The 15,293-nt window shown below is 43.8% G+C and overlaps 1 protein-coding gene across 1 annotated transcript in view; it reads left to right on the top strand.

The window, feature by feature from the left end:
• Positions 1 to 250: 250 nt before the first annotated feature.
• BAHD1 (bromo adjacent homology domain containing 1) overlaps positions 251 to 15,293 on the top strand; it is a 127,531-nt gene continuing 112,488 nt past the window's right edge. Inside the window, exon 1 of the mRNA XM_040411826.1 lies at positions 251 to 369. The gene's annotated coding sequence lies outside the window, so the exon portion shown is untranslated. The remainder of the gene's footprint in view (positions 370 to 15,293) is intronic.

Below are 15,293 nucleotides of genomic sequence, written 5' to 3'. Positions count from 1 at the left end.
GGTAAAAACAGGAGAATATCATGCAACCCATACACATCATAGATGCACATATCTGCACCGACCACATGCATTATGTGAGAAAGCATCTTCTCAAGTATTTGGTGGAAGGCACACAATTCTCGCCTGTCGTTGACTGTATTCAGACTGGAGCTGTCATTCCTTTTAGTATGTCCCCTCCCCTCCCCTGTAGCCACCGTCTCTCACTCCTCCTCCCCACAGATGGCTGCTGCTGCTGCTCTTCTCCTCCTCTGCTCTTCGTGTGTTTTCTTTTAATGCAAATTAAGACTCGGGAAAATCCAGGATCCCTGGAAAGATGGCGCAAGCAGAGTGCCCCCTGGGATACGGCTCCAGTCTCAACCTATGTGCCAGGTAAGCGCCTGGTATTTTCTGCTGTGCTCATGTCTGTAGACCCACCCTGGCACGTCGATGGCAGCTGTGTAATATGTGGAATGTACTGCTATGCCAGTCTGCTGTTATAAAGTTATATCCTTAATGGGCGCCCGTAATTAGCTATGTTCCTGTTGGGTGGCTTCCTGACACTCTCACTGACCAGAGTGCCTCCCACATGATGGATGTGCGCTCCTTGCTAGCTGCACACCTGTTTGATGTGATGTGTCAGTGGCTTCTTCTACGTTATACTACGGCTGGTTCCTTGCAAGATGTCACCTGCTTGCTGACGGTGATATGGCATACCGAAAGGTTTGCTGGATACTTGGGCTCTGGCTGCACGGCAGAGTACAGTCCAGCCTAAGTATATCATGGGAGCTCGGATACAGATAACGAGGGCGTATTACACGCTGGTAGTGAAGCATATATGTGATAGTTGTGGGTGGTATCATGGTAGTTTGGGCAATTATGCTGCCTGCTTCGGTAGTTGTGGCAGTTATGGTGCCTGTGTGGGTGGTATCATGGTAGTTGTGGCAGTTATGGTGCCTGTGTGGGTGGTATCATGGTAGTTGTGGCAGTTATGGTGCCTGTGTGGGTGGTATCATGGTAGTTGTGGCAGTTATGGTGCCTGTGTGGGTGGTATTGGTAGTTGTGGCAGTTATGGTGCCTGCTTTGGTGGTATCATAGTAGTTGTGGCAGTTATGCTGCCTGCTTCGGCAGTTGTGGCAGTTATGGTGCCTGTGTGGGTGGTATCGGTAGTTGTGGCAGTTATGGTGCCTGCTTCGGTGGTATCATGGTAGTTGTGGCAGTTATGGTTCCTGTGAGGGTGGTATCATGGTAATTGTGGCAGTTATGGTGTCTGTGTGGGTGGTATCGGTAGTTGTGGCGGTTATGGTGCCTGTTAGGGTGGTATCATGGTAATTGTGGCAGTTATGGTGCCTGGTTCAGTGGTATCATGGTAGTTGTGGCAGTTATGATGTCTGTGAGGTTGGCATCATGGTAGTTGTGGTAGTTATGATGTCTATGAGGTTGGTATCATGGTAGTTGTGGAAGCTATGGTGTCTGTGTGGGTGGTATCATGGTAGTTATGGTGCCTGTGAGGGTGGTAGTTGTGGTAGTTATGATGTCTATGAGGTTGGTATCATGATAGTTGTGGTAGTTATGATGTCTATGAGGTTGGTATCATGGTAGTTGTGGTAGTTATGATGTCTGTGAGGGTGGTATCAAGTTGAGCATATCAAAGAACAAGTCAAGCAGAGCCTTTTACTATGAAGCTTTTGGCTACAGAAACACTTTTGTGGAAAGTGTCCCTCGGGTCATGTTCTGGGTTCCCTTAAATTGACTGCAAATCTTTACTCATGATGACCTCCTCAAGTCACACACAATTCTAATTCTTGGAGGCAGACTGAACTCTCTAAAAAAGGTTAACAACTCATGAGGTCCAGTAATACGTTTCTAGTCTTCAGCTGAGGTGATGTCACCTGTCACTAAGGTGTGACATGAGTCGCGTTGCTGCCATCCTCAGGACTTAGTCATCAAAGTGTTCTGCACTCCTAGATGTTTATCCTAGGATTGAGTGATGTCAAAACAGCATCATAATGGGAGAAGACATCATTTGTTCATTCCTAATGGGTTATCTACTTAAGAATGCAGCTCTTCAAAGGTTAAATGACAGATTCAGCTTTGCTACATGTTTGCGGGAAAGAAGTCTGATAGTGTGTTCTAGAAAACAGCCAGAGAATAGAGCAGTTCTGTCCCAACTCTCTCTCACTGTTGTCCACCACATGCTCCCAGATAGATTGATCAGTACGGCCTTCTGGAGCACCTTCTCTGGACCTTAGCAGTTCTTGGTTACCTTGATTGGCCAACACGTGTTTCCCTGACTGTGGGCCACTAGAGCTGTTAGGCCTGAAGAAGGTGTCCTTCACATAGTCATGTCTGACCATGAGTAGATAAACTGGAAGATGTATAATGTGGATTTATAGAGTGCATATCAAACGTGATCACAGAGGAGCCACCTGTTGTGCCCAGAAGACACATGTAAAGGAGATGCTGCTGCAGTAATATCTGCTCTGTAGACTCATGGACCTTCTAGAAGCTGTGCTGATGGAATAATTACCCTCTCTATGCTTTTATTTACTAGGGGATGGTAAGACAGGGCAGGTCATGCACTTAATGAGTATACCAGTTGCCCTGATTTAGTGCTGCAGTAAAAGTACATTTTTATTAGAAGTTAGCCATTTTCTCCTGTGTATCCATGTTCCTCATAGATTAAATTAAAAGGGCCCTCTGGAGTTCATGAATGCAGCTCGGTTCAGCACAAGACATGCTCTAATTTTCCTGATATACTCTGTGACAGTTCAGTCTCTGAGAGCTCAGTAACCGCAGTCACCGGGGGATAGACATGTTTATTAGGTTTCATCTGTGGGATACATATGTCTATCCATTTCCCATTAATGATGAATAGTCTTCTACATGCAGCCTAGCCGCCATTAGAGGTAGCCTTCTGAGCAATGGTGTAACTATAGGGACTGCACCCAGGACCTGGAGCAGGATGGTCCAGTAGAGTTTACCAGTACCATGAATGATATAGAACAGTTGGGATGCCCTACTTGTTGCGTTGGGGCTCAGGAGCTTCAACTTATGCTTCTGTGTCCAACAATGTCCCCATCTACGCGGCTGATCTTGGATATTAATTTAATGGGATGGTTGGAGTTAAAATTATCCCAATGATAATTGTTCAGGAAACACTTTTTCAAGCTAGGAAACTAATTTCCTATAATTGGCTGAATGCATTATGGTGAACATGTATCGTTGTGTCCTACACTGTGGTGTCCCTGATGGGGTTTGAACCAGTGAATATAACTTATTTTAGTATTGTGACCCCTTCCCTGCCATTTAGCAATTTTACCTTAACTCAGACAACCCATTTAATAGGGGAAGTTGTATAGGCAGCTGCTGTGTATCATGGGCACCGCTTATTTCTCAGAGATACAAAGGTGACCTATGATTGATTCTCCCAATAGGAGAAGTTGGGGGGCAGACTGTCCCCATATACATTAGATGAAAGAGGTTTTCTGGGAGTTCAATATTGGTGACTTATCCATATAGGTCATCAATATGTGATTGGTGGATGTCTAACACCCGGTACCCCCTCCGATCAGTGAGTGCTGCAGCCTCCTTACAGCTTACTAAGCACAGCGCCATACCTTGTATAGTGGCTGCGCTTGGTGTTGCAGCCCAGGACAATTTACTTGAATGGGACTGTGCTGCAAATAGGCCATGTGACTGATGGATGTGACGTCACTGGCCTAGGAGGATTCTACTCCTGGAAAAAATCCCTTTAAGGGATAAGTTATGGGTAACTTCTGACAACAGCAAACATTTCCACCATGTTATGCTACATTTTTGGTAGGGAAACATTAAAGGGTGGTTAGACTTATATTTGAAAACCTCCCCCTATTGTAATAAAATAATACAAGAACAAACACTTTTCACTTAATACCTACTGTTTCCAGTGCTGCAGCTCCATTTGTGATTACAGGCTGCAGGTTGTCGTATACAGCATGTGACCACTGCAGCCAGTCACTGACCTCAGTGTTATATGGCACAGGATACAACATGACCCCATTCACTTTTGCTAGCTTCGATGTAGCATTGCATTACTGTGAATTCTGGGGGGGAAAATGTGCAATTTACGGTAGGTCAAAAAACTGCTGTACATGCCTTGCGCCACATTTATCAAGTCTCCTAGGCACTTTGGGGGCAATATATCCAGTGTGCTGTGCCATATAGTGGAGTGATTTTGGCTGTTTTTTTTTCAGTGGAATAGGCGTTTGAGAAAAATTTATGAAATACAGTATCTGCACCAAATTCAGGGTGGTTTGCGCCATGCTCGAAAGGTTGTATTTACTAAGCTGCAGCTTTGTGGGTGAGAATGAGCAGTTTAAACCGTTCTATACTGTATGGGTAAACAGTGCAATGACTGGCACCAGGCAGAGGCATCGGAGTAGCAATGAGGTAGATCAGCCTGGCTGCTGCATAAGGATAGATTGGAGGGGGAGAGCTTAGTGAGGCGGGAGACCAATTAATAGTGAGTTCCTCTTCTTACCCTACAGACGAGAATGGATCAGGGCAACAATGAGAGTTTTAGTTGCTTCCACAGTAAGAACGGGGCAGATTCTAGAGATGTCAGGAGGTCATTTTCTAAGAGTTGTTTGTGTAGAATGTAAGGTGTGAAAACCAAATTGTAAGGCGTCAAGGAGAGAGTGAGCAGAGAGATGGTGGATGAGGTGAGAGTAGACCAGGCATTACAGAAGTTTAGAGATGAAGGGGTGATTATAAACAGGTCTGTAGAAGTTTGCTAATGTGTAGGGATAATTAGAGCTTGGTGGACAGCCTATTTGATCATTGGACAGCCTTTCTACTGACTTCTATGGAATTAAAGTTTGCTTCTGATCACTTTGCGCTATGTCTGAAGGTGTGGCTATTGGCAGTCCATGGATTCGTTTGGCGGCAGCTATGCTCCAGACTGTGCAGTTTTGATTTATGGTGGTAGAGAGCTTCAGGTGACCAACAACAGGGCTGTCATCCTTCTGTATATACACAAACAGTCCATAAAAGTAGGGGATTTTTTACCAGTGCCTGTAAACAAAAAGATTTGGGACTTTTTTCTAAAGCCAGAGAAGCTTGTGTATTGAGATGTGAGAAGAAGACAAACTTGGGAGAATTCACGCTTGTCCACTTTCAGTTAGCAATAAAGGGAATCTGTCATCAGAAAATAACCTAGTGTCCAAATCACATTTTTATGTCAAACATATGTTTTTACAATTTTTGGTAATTTTTGTTTACATTTTCCATGTCACTATATAAAAAAAAGGCTTAGAATAATGCAGTTTCTGCACTGACCACTAAGCCTGAAGTATGTCTTCAGCAGTCATCTTTTCAGCAGTCATCTCATTATCATCACAGGCAGGATTATCAGCTTATCAGCTCACTCCTGACCTCTGCACGGATCACAGAACACGCCACAGAAATCAATCGGGACCCCTCCACATTATGTTGTCTATGGTCCATGTGGCTGCTCTCAAAGACCAGGGAGTCTTGACATATTATTATGCCTAGTGGCCAGTGTGAAAACTGCAGGATTTAAGATTATTATTATTTTTTTTTTAAACTATAGCTATATAGACAAAAAATATGTTTAACATAAAAACTTTATTTAAGCAATAGGCCCCTTTCTGGTGACACGTCCCCTTTAAGGCAGAAGGTCTTCATTGTACCATCTTCATTGCAGAAGTCATAACAAAACGAGGCTATAAAATGGATTTGCTTTCGTCTTTTTCACCCAAAACGGGTTTATATCTCTGAAAAGCACTCTGTTGTGTGTGTGTAACCAGTGCGCCCTCTGCCTCCACCCCTTCTCATGGTGACTCACTGATCTGTACCACCATGCCACCTAAACCGCCATGCAGCTGTTCTCCTTTCTGCACTATTATGTATCTAGGTATTGTTCCATTAATGACTGTGTTTTATGCTGTCAGAAGCCGGAGGAGGAAGCGATGACTAGAGCATATCCAGTGATTATGGCACCGGGGAGTCATGGTGGGGTGGTAGTCTCTCGCACACACAGCAAGTAATAATACACAAAGCCTTCTCCCCCCTCCCCCACAAGACAGGCTCACCAGATCATCGACAGTGTAAAATGTGGAGTTGTGACGGCTCCTTCTAAGCTTGTAAATACCCTCGTCTTACACCGGTAAGCGGATGGCGGTGTAACATTACTATGTATGATTTCAAAGAGTGGCTGGATCCATACATTCTAACGCTTCCCTTTCAAAAGGAAACCTGGAGGGTAAATGGCAGCCTGTCGACATCCAAATCAAGGCTGCGAGGGCTTTAAAGAGGACCTCTGGTTGTGTAGAACTTCACTTCAGTAAGTGGCATTTATCCTGTAGAGAAAGTTAATACAAGGCACTTACTAATGTATTGTGATTGTCCATATTGCTTCCTTTGCTGGCTGCATTCATTTTTCCATCACATTATACACTGCTCGTTTCCATGGTTATGACCACCCTGTAATCCATCAGTGGTGGTCGTGCTTCGACACTACAGTTCCCACAGTCTTGGCCAACAAAGAAGCCTCTCTGGTGGCTGGGACCGTGGGAGCTCACATTAGACTGGTGCTTTTTTCTACAGTGTGCAAGCACGACCACCACTGATGGATTACAGGGTGGTCATAACCATGGAAACGAGCAGTCTATAATGTGATGGAAAAATGAATCCAGCCAGCAAAGGAAGCAATATGGACAATCACAATACATTAGTAAGTGGCTTGTATTAACTTTCTCTACAGGATAAATGGCACTTACTGAAGTGAGACAACCGCTTTAAAGGGGTTATCCCCTGAGTAATGTACAATCTCTTTCTAACAAAACTACAACCAGCCCTGTACCTCACATGCATATAGAGATCTACCCATTCATTGCTCTAGCAATTGCTCTGCTAGATTTATTCCAAGACGGCAGCTCAGGGTCATGCACTTTTCAGAGGGCGTGTCCTCTCTACTGCAGCTGATGGCAGTTAAAGAATAAAACTGAGCACGTGTGTCAACCTGAGAGAATTAGAGAACTTAGAAAAAGGGGCAAACAGCAGGTGGCGCTATACAGATAGATTTCAGTGAATAACTCAGTGGCTATACTATATTTTACAAACAGCAGGTGGCGCTATACAGATAGATTTCAGTGAATAACTCAGTGGCTATACTGTATTTTACAAACAGCAGGTGGCGCTATACAGATAGATTTTATTGACTAGATCAGGAACTAAACTAAATGTTTAATTACATGTAAATACAAAAGTATTCAGATCCAGATGCCGGTTTAAAAAATGTAGAATATTTTCTGTGGGACAACCCCTTTAAGGCATAAATGACAGTTCCTCATTTGCAAGTAACACAATTGCAGTAGCTTAGCGAAGCCTAGTCTCCATTTACACGTAAAGATCTTCACATTTATTGTTTCAGTTGCTCTCCTAGATTTATTCAACATGCAAGCTGGGGGCATGTCCTTTCTGCTGCATCTCTCACCCCATCACAGGCCAGGGGGCATGTCCTTTCTGCTGCATCTCTCACCCCATCACAGGCCAGGGGGCATGTCCTTTCTGCTGCATCTCTCACCCCATCACAGCCCAGGGGGCATGTCCTTTCTGCTGCATCTCTCACCCCATCACAGCCCAGGGGGCATGTCCTTTCTGCTGCATCTCTCACCCCATCACAGCCCAGGGGGCATGTCCTTTCTGCTGCATCTCTCACCCCATCACAGCCCAGGGGGCATGTCCTTTCTGCTGCATCTCTCACCCCATCACAGCCCAGGGGGCATGTCCTTTCTGCTGCATCTCTCACCCCATCACAGCCCAGGGGGCTTGTCCTTTCTGCTGCATCTCTCTCTCTAACTGCCACAGCTTTTAACAGAAGATATGTCTAATAGCAGTTGAAGATTCAAACTAAGCGCATGCGACCGCCTCAGAGATAAGCGAATTTCTTAAAATTCTGCTGTTTGTTCTTTTCCTTATTTCTCCGTCCACCTCACTAATTCTAGTGGGGGGATATTACTGTGGGTGCTATAGGAACATTACTAGGGGTAGTGGGGGGATATTACCAGGGGGCACTGTGGGGACATTATTATTACCAGAGGCACAATAGGGGACATTAATATTACTGGAGGCAGAGTAGGAGATATGATTACTGGGTGGGAGCATTATTATTACTGGGTTATTTTTTATTACCGGGGTCACGAAGGGTGCATTTTTAATACTGAGTCACTATGGCGTCATTATTATCGGGTGCACAATATGGGCACAATTGGGGAATATAGCAGACACTATAGGGGCCTTTTTACTGGAGGAATTATGGGGGACATTACTATTACCCAAGGCACTGTCAGTGGCATGGGGGTTATGATAGAAACCACGGGGACTCTGAAGAAATGTTTTGTAATGATTTCTTATTTATTTCATTATTATTATTATTTCATTGTTTAAATCCATCCGCATAATTAATTACTGGCCAACAAAACTGAAAATCAAACTTCAACACGTGTCCACAATGATTTTAGACTCAGAGGAAAAGGAGTTAGTCGCGCGGTCCTATAAAAACGCTTAATTACTGGCCAACGTTTCGGTCCTACACGGACCTTGTTCACGGCCTTGGTGTCTTGGGCATCATGTATGGCGGATGGTGTAGGACCGAAACGTTGGCCAGTAATTAGTTATGCGGATGGATTAAAACAATGAAATAATAATAATGAAATAAATAAGAAATCATTACAAAAAATGTCTTTAGAGTCCTGTGGTTTCTATCATTACTGTAAGGCCTCATGCACACGACCGTATTTTGTTTCCGTGGCCGATCTATTTCAATGGGTCCGCAAAAAACGCAGACAGCACACCGTTTGCTGTCTGCATCAGTATGTCCGTTCCGTTGCTCCGCAAAAAAAATAGTGCATGTCCTATTTTTTTCTAGTTTGCGGACAAGGTGTCACGGCGGACGGGAACTCAGACACACAGATAAACCATCAACCAGGCTCTAGGCGAGAAGCAGGGGAAGGGTCACCTCCTAGCTAATCCCTGACTTCTTTCCCTGCACTGCTCAGCCCACATTCAGACCTTGAAGGTAGGAATGATGTGTCCTCGTGCCTGGGCTAAAACACCCTAGATTCCCTGAGATGGTGAAAAGGGAATAGGAGCAGCCTGCTCGCACAGAACCTGGATGAGAGAGATGACACAAATACAACCTAGACAGCAAACAACAGAAACTGAAACCACACTTATCTTTTCTGAGCTGGAACAGACAACCTTCCTTCCTTGCTTCCAAGGCCAGACTGATTTCTATAACCCGCTCAGAACACTGGGTTAGAGTGATATTTAAACCAATGACCCCACCCAGTGCACCTGATGGGAGGCGGGTCCAGCACGACTCCAAAACAAAACTAAACACGTGCTGCTATTCTGGCCGACCTCCGCACATAATCAGAGCAGGGCATGACACAAGGATAGGCATTATTACAATGGATCCGCAAAAAAAAACAGATCCGCAAAAAAAAACGGATGCCATACGGAACGTCATCCGTTTTTTTTGCGGACCGCAAAACACATACGGTCGTGTGCATGTAGCCTTAGTGTCCTTTACCACTGAGCACCACCTATCTCCAAGAGGAGTGCCGTTCAACTCTTTTGTTTAAAGTGGCATGGGGGGGGGGGCTTTGATAGCTGGTGTAAGTGCTGGTGCTGAAGGGAGGGCGGATAGTGCTGGACACAGAGGGTGATGGTCGTGAACAATTTGGGAGTGAGCTATATGGTACCTCCAGGGTGGGCCCTTTAATTTCCCATCCTGCATAGGCTACCAGCTGACTTGAGCAGCCAATGGCTGTTGGGGCTTTGGAAGGGCAGGGGAGGAGCACTGTGGAGAGGGAGGAGATCCGCCATTATTGTGCCATGCTTGCTTTATCAGCATAGCCAGCAGGTAATTAATTTTAATGTAATCAGTTTCATCACATAGATTTCATTAGAGTAAGGGACATTTAAACAGGTCAGTTATATTTTATAACTAGGGGGCATAATTTGATTTGTAGGGGTCGGGATGTGCCCACACATGGTGTAGAGGCTGGGGTTTTTGTAGTAATCAGCGTCAGCATACTACAATACATGTCAGAGCTAGCTATCTGAGCTCCTGAGCTTGATAGAAGCATTGCTTTTACACTGCGGAGAAGCTCTTGTGTGTCTGTAAGTCTGATATCTCCCTCCTTAGCAGCTTTCTGAGCTCCCTAGAAGAAAAAAAACGTAGTGGGAAGTAAGGAAAGTGAGGTTACTGCATACAGTACTGGCAGATTCAACAGAAGGGAGACATCTGCCACTTGTGAGAGAAATGAATCTAGCTGTGCAGCTGAAACAAGGAATAAAATCGCTAAAAGAGACTTTAGGGAAGCCCAAAAAAACACCAGATCCATCACAGTTCCAACGAGAAAACTCAGGTAGGCTTTAAAGAAAAGTGCCTCAGCCAACTACACTTTGCTGAAACCACCCAGAATTCTTTTACCTGACCCATCTGAGCATTCTGGGTGAGATATAAACCATCTCCATTACTTTACCAGCCACCATGTTATATGGGTAATCAGAGCCATGTATGATGTGTGTTTGAGAACGTCCTGTCATTGTCCGTTCAGACGGCTGCACCTGCCTTGGCCTCTCGCATTGTTTTATGCTATAAGAAATAAACTTGCATTGTGTTTGCTGGTGTTTGAGAAGGGATTTGCAGTTTGGATTATGTGGCCCCTCTGTGCTCTGTAGTGTTGCTTCCATCTGCTTTACATGGCACGTGGCCAGCTGCGAGCGTGAATGCATACGATTATATGTTAGGAATAGGTCATCTATACATATATCATGAATTGGGAGACTTCTCAAGTTTTTATTTCGGTTCTCAGGTCTTAGGTGCCTGAGACGGTCAAGTATTGCCAGATCATGTATAGGATTCTGTTTTTGTCATCTTTAGAGAAATAGCCCAAGAGAACTGAGATGTGTTTTTTAGACATAATAACCAACGTGCAGTGTGACCTGTACAGAGGCCATTGTACAGGGAAAGGGGGTAGATAAGTTGTGACCACCTATTGTGATCATTGTAAAAGGAAAGGGGGTAGATAAGTTGTGACCACCTATTGTGATCATTGTAAAAGGAAAGGGGGTAGATAAGTTGTGACCTGTACAGAGGCCATTGTACAGGGAAAGGGGGTAGATAAGTTGTGACCACCTATTGTGATCATTGTAAAAGGAAAGGGGGTAGATAAGTTGTGACCACCTATAGTGATCATTGTGCAGGGAAGGTGGTAGATAAGTTGTGACCACCTATTGTGATCATTGTGCAGGAAAGGGGGTAGATAAGTTGTGACCACCTATAGTGATCATTGTGCAGGGAAGGGGGTAGATAAGTTGTGACCACCTATTGTGATCATTGTGCAGGAAAGGGGGTAGATAAGTTGTGACCACCTATAGTGATCATTGTGCAGGAAAGGGGGTAGATAAGTTGTGACCACCTATTGTGATCATTGTGCAGGAAAGGGGGTAGATAAGTTGTGACCACCTATTGTGATCATTGTGCAGGAAAGGGGGTAGATAAGTTGTGACCACCTATTGTGATCATTGTGCAGGAAAGGGGGTAGATAAGTTGTGACCACCTATAGTGATCATTGTGCAGGGAAGGGGGTAGATAAGTTGTGACCACCTATTGTGATCATTGTGCAGGAAAGGGGGTAGATAAGTTGTGACCACCTATAGTGATCATTGTGCAGGAAAGGGGGTAGATAAGTTGTGACCACCTATAGTGATCATTGTGCAGGAAAGGGGGTAGATAAATTGTGACCACCTATTGTGATCATTGTGCAGGGAAGGGGGTAGATAAGTTGTGACCACCTATAGTGATCATTGTAAAAGGAAAGGGGGTAGATAAGTTGTGACCACCTATTGTGATCCTTGTGCAGGGAAAGGGGTAGATAAGTTGTGACCACCTATTGTGATCATTGTAAAAGGAAAGGGGGTAGATAAGTTGTGACCACCTATTGTGATCATTGTGCAGGAAAGGGGGTAGATAAGTTGTGACCACCTATAGTGATCATTGTGCAGGAAAGGGGGTAGATAAGTTGTGACCACCTATTGTGATCATTGTGCAGGGAAGGGGGTAGATAAGTTGTGACCACCTATTGTGATCATTGTGCAGGAAAGGGGGTAGATAAGTTGTGACCACCTATTGTGATCATTGTAAAAGGAAAGGGGGTAGATAAGTTGTGACCACCTATTGTGATTATTGTGCAGGAAAGGGGGTAGATAAGTTGTGACCACCTATTGTGATCATTGTGCAGGAAAGGGGGTAGATAAGTTGTGACCACCTATTGTGATCATTGTGCAGGAAAGGGGGTAGATAAGTTGTGACCACCTATTGTGATCATTGTGCAGGGAAGGGGGTAGATAAGTTGTGACCACCTATTGTGATCATTGTGCAGGGAAGGGGGTAGATAAGTTGTGACCACCTATTGTGATCATTGTGCTGGAAAGAGGGTAGATAAGTTGTGACCACCTATTGTGATCATTGTGCAGGGAAGGGGGTAGATAAGTTGTGACCACCTATTGTGATCATTGTGCAGGGAAAGGGGTAGATAAGTTGTGACCACCTATTGTGATCATTGTAAAAGGAAAGGGGGTAGATAAGTTGTGACCACCTATTGTGATCATTGTGCAGGAAAGGGGGTAGATAAGTTGTGACCACCTATAGTGATCATTGTGCAGGAAAGGGGGTAGATAAGTTGTGACCACCTATTGTGATCATTGTGCAGGGAAGGGGGTAGATAAGTTGTGACCACCTATTGTGATCATTGTGCAGGAAAGGGGGTAGATAAGTTGTGACCACCTATTGTGATCATTGTGCAGGAAAGGGGGTAGATAAGTTGTGACCACCTATAGTGATTATTGTGCAGGGAAAGGGGTAGATAAGTTGTGACCACCTATTGTGATCATTGTAAAAGGAAAGGGGGTAGATAAGTTGTGACCACCTATAGTGATCATTGTGCAGGGAAAGGGGTAGATAAGTTGTGACCACCTATAGTGATCATTGTGCAGGAAAGGGGGTAGATAAGTTGTGACCACCTATTGTGATCATTGTGCAGGAAAGGGGGTAGATAAGTTGTGACCACCTATAGTGATTATTGTGCAGGGAAAGGGGTAGATAAGTTGTGACCACCTATTGTGATCATTGTAAAAGGAAAGGGGGTAGATAAGTTGTGACCACCTATTGTGATTATTGTGCAGGAAAGGGGGTAGATAAGTTGTGACCACCTATTGTGATCATTGTGCAGGAAAGGGGGTAGATAAGTTGTGACCACCTATTGTGATCATTGTGCAGGAAAGGGGGTAGATAAGTTGTGACCACCTATTGTGATCATTGTGCAGGGAAGGGGGTAGATAAGTTGTGACCACCTATAGTGATCATTGTGCAGGAAAGGGGGTAGATAAATTGTGACCACCTATTGTGATCATTGTGCAGGAAAGGGGGTAGATAAATTGTGACCACCTATTGTGATCATTGTGCAGGGAAGGGGGTAGATAAGTTGTGACCACCTATTGTGATCATTGTGCAGGAAAGGGGATAGATAAGTTGTGACCACCTATTGTGATCATTGTGCAGGAAAGGGGGTAGATAAGTTGTGACCACCTATTGTGATCATTGTGCAGGGAAGGGGGTAGATAAGTTGTGACCACCTATTGTGATCATTGTGCAGGAAAGGGGGTAGATAAGTTGTGACCACCTATTGTGATCATTGTGCAGGGAAGGGGGTAGATAAGTTGTGACCACCTATTGTGATCATTGTAAAAGGAAAGGGGGTAGATAAGTTGTGACCATCACCTGTTGTGAATGGTGGATCCTATGTTTTCTATACAGAGATGTTTTCTGTCATTGTAGTCCTGCTTTCGATAATAATATGATGACTGCTGTAGAGTGATCTCCTTAGAACATAAAGTGTCAGAGCGTTATTAATGGATTTTTTTTAATAGTTACGTGGATTTTTTTTTTAAAAATTCCGTTTAACATAAAACTTGATTTAACCAATGGATCATTTTCTGGTGACACATTCCCTTTTCTAAAAGATTTCCACATAATGAGTGAACAAAATGTTTTCAGATCTTTCATTGGATGTTTAAATAATTTCTATACCTGCTGTTTCAAACATTTAAATGTGAATTCACGTCACAATATTGTATATAGTACTGTATGTGCAAATCCATGTAGCAGCTACATTGGAGACGGAGGTGGGGGAGGCTTGTACTGCAGCCAGCGATATTACATATGCAGAAGAATATATATTTCTCATAGTTTTGAAGAATTTTGAGATTTTTGGTGTTTTATTTCTTGACCATTGACATACTGCACATAACCAAATACAGGATCCCTTGTAGCAGTGAGGCCGGAGATCTTTCCCCTTCTGTTTGTCAGGGCCATGTTGCAGGTTATGCAATACATGACTTCCATCTGATCTCCTTCTTGGAGAAGATTTCATGTAACTTCCTCAATACACATTAACACTTGAGCATTGTTACTAGATACATTTAACTATGCATTATGGCGGTAATTACTTCATCCTATAAATCCGCAGCAGGGCGCCACATCTCTACCAGCAGGATAAAGCTTTTATGTCTGTGTCATGATGGCTTTTTGTGTTGTGTATGATTAAAAGTATTATGTTTTGTGTGTCACGTAATCATTATGAAACCTATTTTACTATATTATGTATAGGTCACATTGTTAACATTCACATTCGTCAGTTTTTTTTTAGTTTTCTCACGTACATCAGTTTTTGGGAAAGACAGGTTAAAACAACTAATATGTCTGCCACTATGACAGTGGAAAATCTGGCTAAATATACAATGGTACATCCCCTGCACCCATATAACCACATTACATGATAATCTTTCAGGGTACTGTAGTTCACCCATTTCAGTTATTACTTTAGTTGCCCTCCTCTGGACCCTCTCCAGCTCTGCTATGTCTGCCTTGTTCACAGGAGCCCAGAACTGTACACAGTACTCCATGTGTGGTCTGACTAGTGATGTGTAAAGTAGTAGGACTATGTTCTCATCACGGGAATCTATGCCCCTTTTGATGCCACCCATTATCTTATTGGCCTTGGCAGCAGCTGCCTGACACTGGTTTTTGCTGCTTAGTTTGCTGTTTACTAAAATTTCTAGATCCTTTTCCATGTCAGTGTTACCGAGTGTTTTACCATTTAGTATGTACGGGTGACTTGCATTATTCCTTCCCATGTGCATAACCTTACATTTGTCAGTGTTAAACCTCATCTGCCACTTAT

Source organism: Bufo bufo, chromosome 11 (assembly GCF_905171765.1).
Source record: "Bufo bufo chromosome 11, aBufBuf1.1, whole genome shotgun sequence".
In the NCBI taxonomy this organism is placed as follows: domain Eukaryota; kingdom Metazoa; phylum Chordata; class Amphibia; order Anura; family Bufonidae; genus Bufo; species Bufo bufo.
Note: the sequence above shows the minus strand (reverse complement) of the source record. Positions and strands in the feature narration are given on the sequence as shown.